Source organism: Equus asinus, chromosome 3, assembly GCF_041296235.1.
Source record: "Equus asinus isolate D_3611 breed Donkey chromosome 3, EquAss-T2T_v2, whole genome shotgun sequence".
Taxonomy (NCBI): domain Eukaryota; kingdom Metazoa; phylum Chordata; class Mammalia; order Perissodactyla; family Equidae; genus Equus; species Equus asinus.
In genome coordinates, this window is record NC_091792.1 from 13177299 (window position 1) to 13193359 (window position 16061).

The following is a 16061-nucleotide window of genomic DNA, read 5'->3' on the forward strand; positions in this document are numbered from 1 at the left end:
GAAATCTACCTAGAATCTCTGCAAATTGTTACTGTTGTCTCTTTTGCTTCCTTCAAAATCGCTAAGCTAGGTACTCAGGAGATGCACCAGGAGAAAAAGACACAAAGAAATTCATGTGGGATACAGTCATCAAGTGCAATAAACAGCTTAGTTATTTGGGCTCAGCAAAGAAACGCGATGACAGCTAATCGCTATAATTTTAATCTTTTGCTTTGTGCTTCCAAAACCCAAGCACTTTATTTTTATTTTCTTTCCTATTTCTGGACTGTAATTTGTCAGATCCATCGAGTTGCAACTTTTAGAAAACCTGCCAGATCATCTTGGAAATTCTTATTTGACTTCAGATTAACTCTTCATTTGTATTACAAAATCAAACCTAATATTTACTGAAACAAATACATAATGCATAATGTGGAACTTTAAAAAAAAAATAAAAATAAAGTCTTGTTTTATTCGGGGAATAAACCTTGTTTTACTCAGGGAAATGACACTATCATTCTAATACAATACAGTATTATTATTATAGTACAGTTCTATACTACTGTTAGATGACACTGTACCACAGTGTACAGGGAACAGACGACACTGTACATCTAATACGTTTTAAATATTCAAAATGACTTAAAGTTGTTAGGAAAAATTTATGAGTAATTTATTAATTTGGGAGAACAGAGACCATGTTTTCAGTGATTCATAGAAGAAAATATTTTGATGGTCACAAAAATCTATTTCTAAAAGGGAATATATATGGATTTCAGGGCCTTAGTAAGAAAGCATCTATATTCAGAGGCAGTATTTAGTGAAACTTACTGTTCTGTCTTGAATGAAGATCTTTATAATATCTGACTATCTTCAAGCTTATCAGAAGATATATGCTGAAGATGCTAATGCCAAAAAGTTATCACTTATCTTTTGTCATTCTGAAATATATAGACTTTGAAATATTATTTTCCAGGAATTTGAGGGTCTTTCTGGAAATCTGCTTTTTTAGAATTACAGATGTGGAAATTTATTGTGGTGATAATTTGATTATGAAGTCAGCAGGGCATGACCTTGTAAAAAGATTTTTGGGAATCTTACATAACTTTGATTCATCTGGTATGAAAGTTAAGAAAATTTTTTTTGGAACTCTGGAAATAATTATGCTTACCTTTGACATTTATTTCACTCAATATAAAGTATATACGTTGTACGATATGCTTAATTTAAAAAAAAATTTAAAATATACAGAGACTTTTCAATTTCTACTATAAAATTTTTCCCTGAAACCACTTTATTGTTTGTTGTAGAAAAAGATATTTTCTGGAATTGAATTCACTATATTGAGCCTTTCTCAAATATGGCTGTTTCTTCCCGCTGGGACATCTTCCTTTTTTTTGTTTTTGGAGGAAAATTAGCCCTGAGCTAACATCTGTGCCCATCTTCCTCTCTTTTATATGTAGGTTGCCTGCCACAGCATGGTTTGATAAATGGTGCACAAGTCCATGCCCCGGATCTGAACTGGTGAACCCTGGGCCCCTGAAGCAGAGCACGAGAACTTAACCACTGCACCAGTGGGCCGGCCCCTGGGATGTCTTCTTACAGTAAACCTAGCCACAAAAAGCCAGGTGCTACTGTGGTCCTAATTATGTGCTATCCATGAAAGGCACAATGTAAGGACCTAAATTTTGAGAAAAAATTCTAAAGATTTCCTGAGGCCTTTGCAGAGAATGAGATCTACAACCATCAGAAATGGGCTGGTGCATTTTGGAGATTTACAGCATGGTAGTGAACCGCTGAAGCTCTGGATGTTGACAGGCGAGATTTGACTAGGAGCTCTAGCATTTGTCAGCTCAGTGGCCTCAGGTAAGTTTCTTAATTTCTCTAAGCCTCAATCTCTTCATCTGAAAAAGAACAATAAAGATATCTAACTTACAGCTTTGCTGGCAAGATTAAATAAGGTATTGTGTATGAAAGCACCTAATGTGCCCGGTACATTGGTTGAAACTCAATAAATGGTAGGAATAATTTGTTTTCTTAGTTACATGCTAGGTCCCATTTGCTTGTTCAATGCTTGTGATCAGTTGTTCAAAATCTTGGAAGAATAGTATATAAACACATTACTGTTGATGACTAATTAGCGTGCTGCCTAAAATGTTCTGTAGTATAAAATGTTAATCTGATAAACTATGTGTATATTTCCTTTAGCTACAGGACAGACTTTATGTTTGCTTGGCTATCGGGTTTTTTTGCTCTTGTAGCATGACTGCGTAGCTGCTGACAACTTTCAACAATGGGTGAGGGGCTGGTCAGGAGAAGGTGCTGGGAACTGAAGTTAATGAATGAAGTCAGCCTGGGAAAAGGGTTAGGGTTGATTCGGAGCTTGGTGGTAACTCCAGAGGGGAGGAGCAGGGCCCACCCACCAAGGGGCAGGGACACAAAGAATAGGGCTTATCCAGAGAGGAAGAAAGGGATTGGGGCCATGACAATAATGAGTAGGGAAGAAGGCAGGGTCAACTGCCAGTGGGAGGTGGACAGCAAGACAAAAGATGTTCCTGTTGAAACAGAAATTCACCACGGTCAAATATTTCTGGTTCTGAAATTAACCATTTTTACTGGAGTGCAAGACAATTTATTTCCATATTAAATTTTTATTTAAAATATTATACACAGATCATGGAGTCAAGTATTTTATTCCCATTTTACAGATGATTAGATATACCAAGTCACAAAGAGTTAGTAGCTTATTATATTTGTTGTAACATAGTGAAATAGAATCCAATCTCAAAATTAAATGTTTTAGGATCATCTTATTTTTTTGACTATAGATTTTTAACTAAAACTCTTACCATTAACCTTGTTGCCGTCTCAACTCAGTAATCCCAGTACTACAAACATCTTACTTGCCTCCCAAAGAAAAGGCTACAAAACGATTACCAACGGTGTTCAAATATAAAGAGAATTTTTATAAAGATACAAATGGTCAGTTTTTTTTCCATTTTTCACTGAAAGCAACATAAGAGGAATATTAAGTTCAAGGAGAGATATAGGCTAGAAATCTAACACATACACACACAAACATACACGCACATACACACACCCTAGCTACTAGCTAATAAAATAAGTTTTGAAGGGATAGTAAGAAAAATTTTTTTCCTGGAAGTTTTAAAGGTTTAATAGATAATTATGGGAACAGTCATCGCCTGAAATCAAATTAATAATGTCATTGAAAAATATGATGACATGTGGATATTTTATGTAGTTTTAGTTTGTGCTTTCAACACAATCCATACAAATATTTTAAGGGCCACCTACATGCCCAGCACTGTTACACACGGATACATTTTGTTAGACAATATATTTATTGAGTTACACAATGCTGTAGGTAGCTAAGCAGATATGACAAAAAAGAATCATTTCCCTCTGGTTAATTATAAAATATATCTCAGGTGTTCCTGAAATACCTAATCTACCTAAATGTGATTTCTGATGATTGAGACATTTCCTTAGTAGGGAGAGGATGGAGAAGATGAGGCTAAGAATACAGGCCCCGTGTCAAACAGCCTCGGTTTGGACCTCAATTCCACCATTTATTAAATGTATGGCCCTGGGTCAGTCACTTAATTTTTCCCAGCTCAGTTTTCCCATGGGTACATTGGGAATAGTAATGGTACCACCTTCTAGGAATGGCATGTGTTATAAGTAAGAGAATGTAGGTAAGTCACAAAATTACTTGGCACAAAGTGAAGAACTCAATATTTGACTATTTTTATATTACTGTTAACTGACTTTCTAACGTTGGGCAAAATACTTCATTTTTCTGAGCTGCAGTTTCCCATGTGTAAAATGCAGATAAATCTCTATTTGTTGATAGGAATATACTATGAGCTTCCAGCATAGAATTCAGGATTATTAAAATGTTTCTTTTATTTATATTATTTTTGACTTCTGTTGCCTTTTCTATTTCACGTTACTAATTTCATCTCAAAAAAAAATGAAAGCAATTGTCTTCAGTGGCAATTTGTCTAAATGTGAGGGGTTTACCAAAAGTGAGTGACATGTGCATAACTTTTCGTAGCCCTTTCAACCCAATTAGGTACCAAAATGTTGCCTTCTATCCCAATGCCGTCATTCTGAGGGGTGTGGGGGCTGTCAGGAACCATCTGTTTTTGGGCAATTGGCAGGGAGGCTATGGTCCCAGGAGACAATTCAGATGGGGCTCAGTGGGTCACATGGCACAGACTGGCCCGCTTTTGCTGGATGATCTATCGATGGCTTCTGTGGCTGATCCGTTCTGTGGCTGAGGAGATGTGCACACCAGGGGAAGTCTGGGGCTTTGGTTTTGCTTCCACAGGGCCTCTGGGCACCATCTCAGGTGCTCTACTGTCACCCTGAAAGGTGTCTCCCCTCTCCCTGAAGATCTCTTCCTCCCTTCCCTGGCCCCCAAGCCCTCCAAGGTCAGGCCCCAGCTCTTCTAGCCATCTCTCCAGATTGAGGTGCCAGGGCATCTGCGGTTCCCTCTGTTTTCTTTCTGGCCTTTACTTTGGCATGCAATCCGTGCTCTAGTAACCTCAGGGACTTCCCTTTAAAAATGCAAAAGCCCAGTTTGGAAATCTTTTTCTTTGATGATCTAAAACACTCAATGCTCCTGGAGGCAATGGGGACGCCTGGCCTATTAGGCAAGTGACCAGGAGGTCAGGGAAGAAAGAAAAACCCAACAGTGAAGATGAATAGTCCAAGGATTTCTCCCACCACTCATGTAAGACCACAGTGGTGTTTTATGGTCCTCTGAGTTTGTGGGGGCCCAGGCCACTACATCTGCTTGACCACGATAACCAGCTTCCAGACTCCCATCAGTTCTGCGCCTTAGGAAGCTGTGTGTATTAGTTTGCTAGGGCTGCCAGAACAAAGTACCACAGACTGGGGCTTCAACAACAGAAATTTGTTTTTTCACAATTTGGTAGGCTGGAAGTCTGAGATCAAGGTGCCAGCATGGTTGATTTTTTCTGAGATCTCTTTTCTCGGCTTGTAGATGGCTGTCTTCCCTCTGTGTCTTCACATGGTCCTCTCTTTGTACATATCTCTGTCCTAACCTCTTGTTCTGATAAGGACACCAGTCATAGTGGATTAGGGTCCATCATTTTACCTTAATTATCCCTTTAAAGCCCCCGTCTCCAAAAATAGCCACATTCTGAGAAACTGGGAGTTAGGACGTCAACATTTGAATTTGGAGACAGGAGACACAATTCAGCCCATAGCATCATGCAACCATCCCTTGGGCCTAAGCTTTGACTAGACTTCTTGAAGCATATTAAAATTGTCTATAAAACTTTGGTTCAAGAAATTTAAAATGTTGTCCATGCCATTTGGCCCCAAACTCATAGATTTCTGTATGTGTGTGTGGTGGGGGGGAAAGATTGTCCCTGAGCTAACATCTGAGCCAATCTTCCTCTATTTTATGTGGGATGCCTCCACAGCATGGCTTGATGAGCAGTGCTGGGTCCACACCTGTGATCCAAACCCGTGAACCCTAGGCTGCCAAAGTGGAGCAAATGAACTTAACCACTACACCACTAGGCTGGCTCCCCAAACTCATAATTTTAACTACATATTGTGTGCCTGTAATGTGCCAGGCACTGTATCTATGGTGAATCTCTACCACAGCTCTGTCCGTCCAAGATCAGAACTGTACTGACAAGAGGGGCCGAAATTCAAAACGATCTCTCTGATTCCAATATTGAGCTTAGTTTCACTGGGCTGTACTGAGACTGGAAGCAAATTAAACTCGGTTTGGGAAGAGCATGGTGCGAATTTTACTTTTGGGGGCCAGGAAACAGTTTACAAATGTTGTGAAATTCCCTGTGTCAACTTTTAAGATGAAAATACCCCATCCTTTTCCTGAAAAACCGTTAAATGTTAATCAAAATGTTAAGTGGGGGGCTGACCCCGTGGCTGAGTGGTTAGGTTTCCGCACTCCACTTGGGTGGCTCAGGGTTTCACCGGCTCAGATCCTGGGCACGGACCTAGCACCGCTCGTCAGGCCATGCTGAGGTGGCATCCCGTATAACACAACCAGAGGCACTCACAACTAGAATATACAACTATGTACTGGGGGGCTTTTCAGAGAAGAAGAGAGAGAGAAAAATAAAGATTGGCAACAGATGTTAGCTCAGGTGCCAATCTTTAAGGAAAAAAAATGTTAAGTGGTATGACTGTTAGCGCTACGTCTGTCAGTTCACATTGGCCTTTACTGAATGTCAGAACTTTGGGGCTTAGGAGATTTACTAACATCTTTTTATTTAGCAAGTTATTTCATTTATTTTAGTGAGATTAAAATTGATCTGAGCACATTTTAATATTACTTTGCAGCAAAATATTAACCTATTATCTGCAAGCTTTATGACATCAAGTGACGTCCTACTGTTAATCGTCCCCGCCTTTTCTCTCTGTGTGAAATTCCCCTTTACAGTCCACATGTCACAATGCCTGTAGAGATGTGCTCTTCTGTCTGATCTGCTGGGATCTTTAGCACTGTAAAAATCATAGTTGACCTTAGAAATTCCTGGGAGCTGTGAGTACACTGTCTGATTTAATCCCTATAACTTCCCCAGCAAGTGGGCACTATTATTTCCACTGTTCTTCAGGTGGAGAAACAGAAGATTGCATGGGTCACACAGCAAGAGGGGCCAGGCCTGGGATGACAAGCATGCCTGCTGTTAGAAGGCAACTCTTCTGTGTTAAACCATATAGAATACTGTCTCCTTGGAGTTGAGGCTGGCTCTTTGGACATTTCAACTAATTATTACACGAGGAAGCAATCAAGAAAGACCTCAACAGCTACGTACATTCGCATAAAATGTTTCATGTTTTATATGAGAAGGCCAGCCCCTCATACTCTCATTCTTAAATATTTAGTTGTCTGCTTCTCTAAACACATGCAAGATTACAGACCTCAAATTCAAGGATTGGAGGCAAAAGTGTTGCTAGAAGCAAGCACGCAGAAATAGTGACAAACAGGCCAAGAGATGTGTGACAGTGTGGGGGAAAGACAGAGACTCTATTAACAAAATGAAAGAAAAGGAAATAAAACAAGAGAGCTTGGCCTTTGACAGCAGAGTCCCCCCTGTCCTGTACACCTCTGCCCACCCTGTGCCCAGAACCGTGCCTCATGTGCAGTAGGGGGGCAGCACACCTGTTGACTCCGTGAAGGAATGAACGCATGTTGGCAGACACTGCAGAGCGGCGAGGCCTTTGGTGTGAAGAAAATTATTTCTCAAAGCATGTTCCTTGCAAGTGCAGTTCCAAAGATACTCCTAGGCAAAAGTAAAGGTTGTGTGGTCTAGTTAGTTTTATATATACACTTCATATTATATTCCAGTCTTTATTTTTGACATGTAGATAGCTCTGATTTTTGCCATGCAAACAGCTCAGTTAAGAAATCTGTTTAACTTTGTTTAATCCCACGTTGTCCCAAAACTGTTTCTCATACAACAGCTGTGTTTTGAGGAATGAAGGAGTGCACACTCTGCGAGCACACATATGGGGCCAGCAGTTACACACCTTGCTGTTCTTGAGGGTGCTACTATTTTAGAGCCAGTACAAAAGTTTATTTATGCACTATGGACTTTATTTTGGAAGGCAAGAAAGTGCGACAAATTTTAAGATGATATTTGATAAGATAATGAAAAACCTGTTAAGTTTTGGTACTTAAAAATGTTAATATTTTAGAAATCTAGAAAAATACCTCCCCAGCGAGACTGACATGTAGATTTGAGGGACTTCCTTGACTCCAGTTGCCAGTGAGGGGCCTGGTAGGAGATCCCAGGAGGGAAGCATGAGGCCAGGGTGTGCCCTCCCCTGCCTCCTCCCTGCCCAGGAGCTTTGGGTTGGCTGCCTCTCTTGACCAAGTCATTTTCTCCGTGGGGGTCTGCCTACATGACTTGCTCCTTCTGGGTTCCAGTAAAATTCCCTCCGTTTGTGCTTTCTGATCTACAGCCTCGCTGTTTCCATCTGAGATATTGCTCGCTCCTACGATTTCCCTGGGGCCAGCTCACACCTTTTTAAATACTTTTTTCACTTGAACCCTTCTTGAATTATCCTAATTGTGTACTTTTCATTTCCTGTATTTTGTTTAGCTCCTTCTTGAACAATCGGTTATTTGAAACATGTCTATATAACTCTCTAATGTAGTTTTCAGTCATCTTAAGATAATTTTTGAAAACCGGATTAATATTATTTTATTTTAAACTATCTAAAGGAAAGAAACCTTTAAAGTAAAAGTTTTGCTAGACAGTTCAGAGTCAACTCTGACAGTGGATCGCAATAGTCAGGTGCAGAAACTCTAGACAAAATTGCCCAAGTTTTAATTTGAGTTCTGTCTCTGTTAACTGTGTGACCTTGGGCAAGTCTTTAAGCTCTCAGGTTTTCGGTTTCTTTATGGGTAAAGGAAGGATAATAATAATAGGTAATCTAAGGATTGTTACGAAGATTTTAAAAGTTAATATTTGTAAAGCACTTAAACAATGTGGCGTCCACATTAGGTGCTAAGTGTTTACATGATAGACGGGATGATTTCATTGAGTGCCTATTGTGTTGTAGGCAGTATGCCAAATACTCTTTCATACTTTATCCCATTTAATTCTTGGAGCAATCTTGTGAAGTAGATATTATAATATAATTCATTTAACAGAAGAAATTGAACTCCTGATTCCAAGACCATGAAATTGCAAGTCAAATAATTAAGTAATTTGCCCCGTCCACATGGTAAGTAGTGAAGTTGAGATATGAAGGCAGATCGGACTCTTTTTATTAAATTACACACACGTACACACACACACTGTTTATACACGTGTACACACAGACATATCTTTACGTACTGTGTATAGTACTGAAAACACAATGTTTACATTTATAGACTACTTGCACCTGGCACGTCATCGATGTATTCATCATTGTTGGTTCTTCTTACTCCTGATACCAAGTCCACTGCTCTTTTCACTTTACCACACGGCCTTCCATCTTACATGTAAAAGAGAAAAAGGAACTTTCTGGAAATTCTGCGAGTATTAACTGGAGAGGAAAAGAATGTAACTTTTTTCTGCTGCCCAACCTCACTCCCCCGACAAGATAATGAAAACGTTAAATTAACAACATACTTGAAAAGATACAAAATTTGGATTTTCTCAAACGTACTAAGCTGTTAACTTGGAAAACCGTGGAGGGTTGTGATTGCTGCGGCGGATGCATCCCAGGCAAGATCAGAGGTTATCAGGGGACCAGCGAGACATCACAGTAAAGAGCTCTGCCTGTTCTCAGAGGAACTGATGGATGACGTGCGAGCTGCCACTGGAATGCTTTTGAATGTTCTATGTGGATGTCACAAATGTTTGAAATTTTGTCAGTTGGTCAAATGGCATTGAGACAATAAAGCTTCGTTAAATCACCATTCACTTAAAACATTATCTGATTTTATACAAAGATGATTAGAACTTCAATGAGAAGGAGCCTTTTCTAAACACCATTGTAAATTTTATCCTTACCACTGTTATGCCCGTCTTCCTTGCTAAATTTGAAAATATCTTTTGAGTTAAGGATTTTTAAATTCTAAATATTACCCTATTATGTTAATTCCCAAAGGATTTAACTGACTTACAAATGTCATATAGCTTGTTCGTGGCAGAGACTGGATTTAAATAAAGTTCTTTCTATCTCCCAAACCCATGTGCTTTCTTCTGTACCATTGCCTCCAGCGTCAGATGTGCATATGTATTTTTTCTTTTTAATTCTATAAGAGTGACTAGCTCACAAATCTGTAAGTTTTGTGGTTGAACATCTAGAGTAGTACTTATTAGACAAAAGTTATAAATTTCACTATTTATTAGCCACTTCTGCCCTTCCCTTTAGAATAGACTGCCTACCTATCTATCTATCTATCTATCTATCTATCTATCCATCTAAGTATCTATCATTTATCTACCTATCTCCATCTATCTAAAGATTTGCCTGTAGTCTAGAGGCTCATAAATGATTTGGTAAGGTGGCATATTCCTTTTCCCCCTTTTGTAATATTAGGAGCACTTTTCTGCTTAATAAACAGAAGAAAAAAGAAAAGTCAGTTTTGTTTTATAGCATCTAAGTTATCTCACTGAAAAATGCCTTTGGAATCTACATTTTATTTTATTTTATTTCCAGTTTCTTGACTAAATGTGTTTATTCCAACTTCAGGAATAGCAATATTAATAGCGAAGCTCTTTTACTGTTTGACTTCTGCCTTTGTTTTAATTGGCCTTTTTTTAAACCACAATCAATATGTATAATATCTTTCATTCCATACAGTTATTATTGACACTTTTTAATATTTATTAGTATCACTATGTTATATGGATATCTTGTTACCTTTTTTTTTTCTGGGAGTAGGGGCTGATTCAACTACGTTTCCAAAAGAAATCGATGATTGATTCAGCTTCTGGACCCATAGGATTCTTGAATAGTGGAGAGAAAACTCTTCATCTGTTCTCTTCCCAATTCTCCCCAGGAGCAGGATCTCTGACCTCCAGGCTGGAGCCCTCCTGGCCATCTTCAAGTCTAACTTTAAGTGCTGACAGAATTATATAGTACTTGCCAAAGCTATGTGAATTTATGGACTAACAAGTCATTTGTCACAAACCGGAGGTAAGTGAGATCCTGAGTTGGGGGAAGGCAGGAGCCCTTGCTCCTGTGACCCATGACCCGGACGCTGGTTGGACTAATTCCAGTCATGCATACTGGGTAGTTTCTGTAGTCAGCCTGGACCTTCTGCTCAGTTCCAATGGGCAGCCTTATCCTTTTGGGGGATAAAACCATTTGGTAATTTCTCCGTGATAAGCTTAGCATTTTATGGTGAGGAAAGTACCAAGTTTTCTTATCACTTTCTTATTGTACACTGTTTTTTTTAGAATGTTATATTACATACTCCGTTTCTTTTAGGATTATTTCTCTCGTTCCCAGAGACCCTGTCTTACCTTGAGATATTTAGTTCATTTTTGGAAAGTCAGAAAGTACTTCTGAGGAATGATTTTATTAGAAGGGCTAACCATTTGATCCAACCTCTAAAGAATGTGGCAGCAAAAGATGTTTCTTGCAGGAAGAAGGACACTATATAAACGAACCCATCCACATTAGGTGAAACATTTCACAACATTACTTTTCAAATAACAAACAGCTAATTGTCGGCAAATTTCTATGTCAAATGTATAAACAATTAGCCAAATATTGGAGTCTTGGAGAGTGAAAGAAATTACTTGGATCAGAAAGAGTTCAGGCTGGGAACATGTAAGAATTTTAATGACAGTCACCCTCACAACAGTTGGGGGAATACTTGCTGCTATTGCCAGATGCTGTTGCTCTTCATCCAAGCAGAACAGTATGGTGTTTAAGTGGGTGGACTCAAGACGCAGGTCATCTGGATTTGGATCCTAGCTGTGTCACCTGAAAGCCATGTGTCCTTGGATAAGTTATTTAGCCTCCCTGTGACTCAGTTTCCCCTCCCTGTGACTGAGTCACAATAAGGAGTAGTAATATTACCTACCTCAGAAGAATGTCATAAAGATTAAATTAGTTATTATAAAGTACTCAGACTAACTCGCACACAAAATAAGTGTTGTGTAAATGTCTGTTAGGTTAATACCATGCTATCAATCTATTTACAATGTTAATGAGTCTGCTGTGTTCAAAGATACTGTACTGCAGGATGGTCCCTGCCTATAAGGGATGTTTAGTGAGGGAAAACTGATGCCATTCAGTATGGAAAAGTGGAAGCTGGATATATGCTTTCAAAAATAATGATGTAAAATTCTAAACTTGAATTGATTTTATTTTAGCTAGAAAATATTAAAGTGGTTACTTTTTATTGTTGACCCCCTAAGGGCAGAGACCGCCCATAATATATATATATACAATATGTATAAATACTTCACAAGGCATAGCAGAGGGGGAGACACAAGGGTAAGGGCTAATCAAAGTAAATTAAAATTTACTCATATAGATAAGAAGCTACTTTATATTACCTTATAATTAGGGTAAATGCAGCCCTACTAACACAGACCTGACCCTCGCGTCTCAAATATCTCCATTTGCTGAACTGCTCATGTCAGACCGCCATGATCATTCATGTTACAGAGAACTTGTTACAAACGAAAACCAAAATGCTATATTTACACTGTCTAGAATTAGAATAAAATTAAACAATTTATACGTGAGTCATATTTAAACAATCTATATTTATAAAATAATATCTTAGGAATTACAATTCTACCAAAATTCAATATAAGCAACTGCATATTCACTTAACTAGCAGCAATAACACGAAAAGAGAAAAATTTCAAGATAATTTTAAAAGAGAGACAAAATAAACTTAAAATGGAAGCAATTTATTCTTAAGACTCACACTTAATAGTCTACATTTGTAAAATATTACCTGAATTTTAATTCTATCAAGCTTCCATTTGAGTAATGGTATGATCACTTAACAGCAATGAAGCTAAAAGATAGAAAATGCAAAATTTCTTTAGAGAAGAAGCCAAAGAATTTTGCTGTGGTTCAGGCTCTTCAGAGGTAGGTTCATTGGAGGGCTGAATTCTTCTGCTTTCAGGATATGGGGAGAGGGGAAATACCCAGTGCTTGGTGTAGAGACATTTCTCCTTGCTAACAGAAGATGTGTTAGGCCGGGGGCATCTCTCGATGATGAGTATTCTTTGGGACGTCCATACTTGTCATACACGAACTGCCCCTGGAACTCTGATTCAACATCTGACTGGAGGATATGGTAGAGGAAGAAAGGCTGAACCTGAATCAGGTGTACATAGGTGGCCAAGATCATTTTGAGTGTCATTTCTCCTCGATTCCATCTTTGAAATGCACAAATCCTAACAGAAGAAGACAGTAAATTTTTAAGTTCTGATGGTCCAGAGAAAGTTTTCCAAGTTAGACAGTATAGGATAAATTGCATATGGCTCTTGTTCAGAAATTATTGGAAAAGTATAATGATGATGGAGGGAACACACTATGATTTTGATGCCATAGAAGTGACATTTGGTCCACAGAGGATACATTCAGACACTCGATCCCTCAGCCATCACAGCTTGATGGTGACCTGATAATCCAGAAGATGCTTTGGCGGTCCTCTCAGGCCTTTGACATATGCCTCACTTTAAACATTGGGGCATAAAGAGGTCCTTTCCACTTAAAAGATTAAATGAATCTCTGCCTCATTGAGTTTTCCCTTCTGTCATATGTATTTTCTTTTAAATTCGTTGAGTTTTCTCTCAGCCAATAGAATTTTCTACCAGTTATTATGAGCTTTATTTCTCCTGGGACGTCCTTTGGCTTTAATAAGAACAAATGCTTCTTCCTGCTTTTCCTGCAAGAAGTTTTGCTTGTAGGTGTGCAGCTGTTCACAATTATGGCTGATTGTTTCATCTGCTTTGGACAGTTTCTCCTCCATCAAGTGGTAAATTCTCTATTAAATGAATATTCCAGCATATTTTACTTCATTTTCTCAATGAAGGTCAGAAGGGACTGAGTCTTTGGTGAAGATTTCAAATATCGCGTTCAACACACTGCATTTTCTGTCTTCAGTGAAGTCAGTTTTAAAATTTTTAAATTCTCAGTTTAGAAAATTTTATTATGATATGTAAATCCCTTGTGTAGAATAGAAATGTGCTTAAGAAGGTGAAAACTTTGCAAGAAAATAATTTTAGTAAATGCCGATTTTTCAAAGAGAAACTTTGGAATTTGTGGAGCCTTTCTAAATCAGCTTTTTTTTTCCCCCATGAAGACCTTTTACATAAATATTGCTGAACATTCTTTCTTAAATGTAAACAGGGCTTGGATCATTTTTTTCAATGTCTGCTGGTATAAACATTGTCCATGGTTATTAAAATATTTTTAGCATCACAATGCAACTTAAGTATGTGACTTTATCCTCCTGGCTTTGGCACCTGCAGGAAATACGTGAGTTTCCTTTTCGGTATGTGTAATATGAAATATACCTGCCATTGCACGACAGGCAGAAAGTCACCAACTTAAGTCCATAGTTCTTTCTTCTTACTTTGCAAAGCAATTGATCATTAGGGAATTAATCTCAAATGATTTAAGTTTATATGCCTTTGTGAAATAGTTCTGTGTGTGAGTGAGTGTATTTGAGGAAGGCCTTTAATGTCTTTGTTATTGATCTTACTGTCCATTGATCTGCTTATTCACATAGTGGCGGTCTTATTATCTATTGCTACATCTGCTGTGAAAACCCAAATAGTATTGCTTATCAGAGCCTGGAATTGCCATGAGAGTAACTTCTTGTTTCTCTTCAAATATGATGAAAGATGGCAACAATAAAATAGTCTTGTAAAATGATCTTTTATTCTACTGTATTTCATTATGTGAAAGAAAAATTTTAAAGACATTTTTCAAAAGCCTATATTTCACCTAAATAAATCCTTCTATTCAAAGATATGTGTATACAGCATATGTATTTATGTATAAGCAGAATTTTTGTTTATGTCTGTGTATACAATATCCTTACCTCTTTTCATTATAGGATAGAATGCAAAGCTAGGCAGTCCTCTCAAAGGGGATTATCTTTTAACATATTTGAGTCAATTTTAAGAAAATCAACCACAAAACTTGATTAAATTACCAACTTTATTTGATTTTGTTTATTTTTAATGAATTCTTTTGTGATTTTTGTCTGGATAAAATTCAGGCTATACATTGTACCTTTTGGAACACACCCATCAACAAATTGCAAACTTCTGTAACTTCCACCATTTTGAAGTTATCTTCTTTTGTTAAACTTTTTACAAAATCACACACAAAAACATCAAGAAAATATCATCTAACATGCACTCCATGTAACTTTTGCACTTATGTTTGTTAATGCTAATAGATCTGGGGACAAATAGATTCCCTGTATAAACCTAGATATTTTTATTAAAAACTTGTGTTTCTGTAAGCTTGAGGTCTTATCTGCTTACTCACCACTCTGTTCCCAGACTCTGGAATAAAGCAGACGAATAGAAGAAGAATAAATACTAGGCTTTCATAAAATCACACGAATGGGTGGACTTTTGAGTTGTCATTGTATGTCAACATCATACACATCTATTGTTGAACAGTATTTTATGCTTACCATGTGCCTTTGTGTACAAGACAGTCCTTATAAAAAACATATGAGATACGAAAATAAAGATGCTCAGAATGTGTCTATTTTACTGGTGAGAAAGTTAACAGATGGCACAATGAGGCCAGAACTTCTGAGCTGTGATTCACCACACTCTTCATTCTACTGCCTCTCAACAGATATCTGCTCCAGCCAATAATCATGAGGACCGTAACAGCTATATTTCCAGGGAGATGTGTTGTTGGCATTTGGTTTATGGTATATTCCAAAATATAGTCATCCTCAATGATCAATAATTTACTTTATAATTTAACCAAATTATTTGACTGAAATTTAAGTCCATTTCTCCATAAGAGGACTCAGGCATTATGACGGAAAGTGAGTTATATTTTTTATGTAATAATCTTTTATATATTTGAAAGATTTACAAGTAATTTCTGAGCCTTTTCCAACTTCTGTAGTATTTTTTTATAGGACTTTCATTCCTTTCTTGTAGTAATTTTTATTCCATTCAATTAGCTATCTTTTGTCTCTCTGCTCCACCTTCAGTATGTTATCTCCAATTCACTTTATATACTTCTTTCAAACTTCATTTAGTGCTATTTCATATTCACAATTTTAATTAACTTTCTATAGCATGTAGAAATACATGCTTAGCCTAGTGCTCAAAACCTTAAATGAGCTAATCCAGCCTACCATTGCAACCTTATTTTTCTCTATTCTTGTTGATGACTTTCATATAACTGAGCTTCGGCCTGAAGCAGCATGGACTTATGAAATTGTGGTTTTATCATTTAAGATGTTGACTATTGAATAAGCGTCCTCAAAGATCAGTGGCACCTCATCATTTTTTATTTCATTGAGGCCTGTATTTGTACTGTGAGAGTTATAAGCTAGCGTGAATGTGAAAACAGCACCCAAAACAAAA

General features: G+C 37.7%; 1 long non-coding RNA gene across 4 annotated transcripts in view; it reads left to right on the top strand.

The window, feature by feature from the left end:
- Nucleotides 1-16061, top strand: part of LOC106847275 (uncharacterized) — a 107193-nt gene that overhangs the window by 62653 nt on the left and 28479 nt on the right. For 3 of the 4 annotated variants that reach the window (XR_011501872.1, XR_011501869.1, XR_011501870.1), the window contains one exon: nucleotides 1443-1845. This is a non-coding gene — a long non-coding RNA (uncharacterized lncRNA). Of the gene's footprint in view, nucleotides 1-1442; nucleotides 1846-10513; nucleotides 10651-16061 lie in introns of all 4 variants that reach the window. The other variant, XR_011501871.1, reaches the window with a different exon arrangement.